Source organism: Propithecus coquereli, unplaced genomic scaffold (genome assembly GCF_000956105.1).
Source record: "Propithecus coquereli isolate 6110/MARCELLA unplaced genomic scaffold, Pcoq_1.0 Scaffold59, whole genome shotgun sequence".
In the NCBI taxonomy this organism is placed as follows: Eukaryota; Metazoa; Chordata; class Mammalia; order Primates; family Indriidae; genus Propithecus; species Propithecus coquereli.
Window position 1 is genome coordinate 5,124,394 of NW_012151840.1, and position 1,004 is coordinate 5,125,397.

The 1,004-nt window shown below is 33.0% G+C and overlaps 1 protein-coding gene across 1 annotated transcript in view; it reads left to right on the forward strand.

The window, feature by feature from the left end:
• LOC105821746 (filaggrin-2-like) overlaps nt 1-1,004 on the forward strand; it is a 123,146-nt gene that overhangs the window by 69,422 nt on the left and 52,720 nt on the right. The gene's annotated exons all lie outside the window — the stretch shown is intronic.

Sequence of the window (1,004 nt, forward strand, 5' to 3'; positions counted from 1 at the left end):
TGTATTTAATCCCTGAAATACTGTATTTCCCTTCCAATCTGAATGTAGGCCCTAATAAATTGTCACAGTCTTGATAGCTCGCGCATACACACCCCAGTTTCCTAGTTGTTCTCAAAGGAGAGTTATTCTGAAACAACCTAATAAGCCATTGCACAAAGCAATCTTTTAAAATCTGAATCATATTAGATCACTCTCCTACCAAAAAAAAATCTAATGACATCCCATCATACCTAAAATAAAATGTACAAATATTACCCTATTTAGAATATCATCTGACCCCTGTCTATATCTCTGACTTTAACTTGTATTACTCCTGCCTTTTTCACAATGTTCTAACTGAGCTGGTCTTTTTCTATACCTCTAATATGCCAAAGTTAATTATCATCTGAGAATCTTTGCACTGTTCCGTTTGCCCAAAAGTCTCCAACTAATCAACAAGTTTAGTTCCTTATTTTTCCATTTTAAGCTCAAATTTCCCCTCTACCACAAAACTTCCTCTAATAAACCTAAAGTACCCTCAAATTGTCTATATAATATCACTTTTATTTTAACTCTGTACATATCATTTATCAATATCTAATTGTTTGTTCCATTTATTTGTTAGCTTATTATCTCCATAAGAGTAGACAGGTACCTCATCTATCTTGTTCACTACTATATCTGCAAAGCATGAAATAGTGCCTAACCCTGTAGTAGATGTACAATATTCATTAAATAAAGAAAGAGTGAATGAATGAATGTAGAGATCAGAGAAAAGGTCATGTCTAGAGGCACCAATTTGGAAGTCACCAGATAGATGGTATATGAAGTCAAGGGATCCAATGAGATAGCCTCAGAAAAGTATGATGATCAAAACTCTACTGAAATTTTTTTGTGTGTCAAATCATCTATGATCTCTAAATTGCTGAATACAGTGGTCATTTCTCCATAATCATCATCATCTTTCTTAATCTCTTGATATGTGAAATAGAATTAACCATTTCTTTCTTAATGGAATCTTTTTG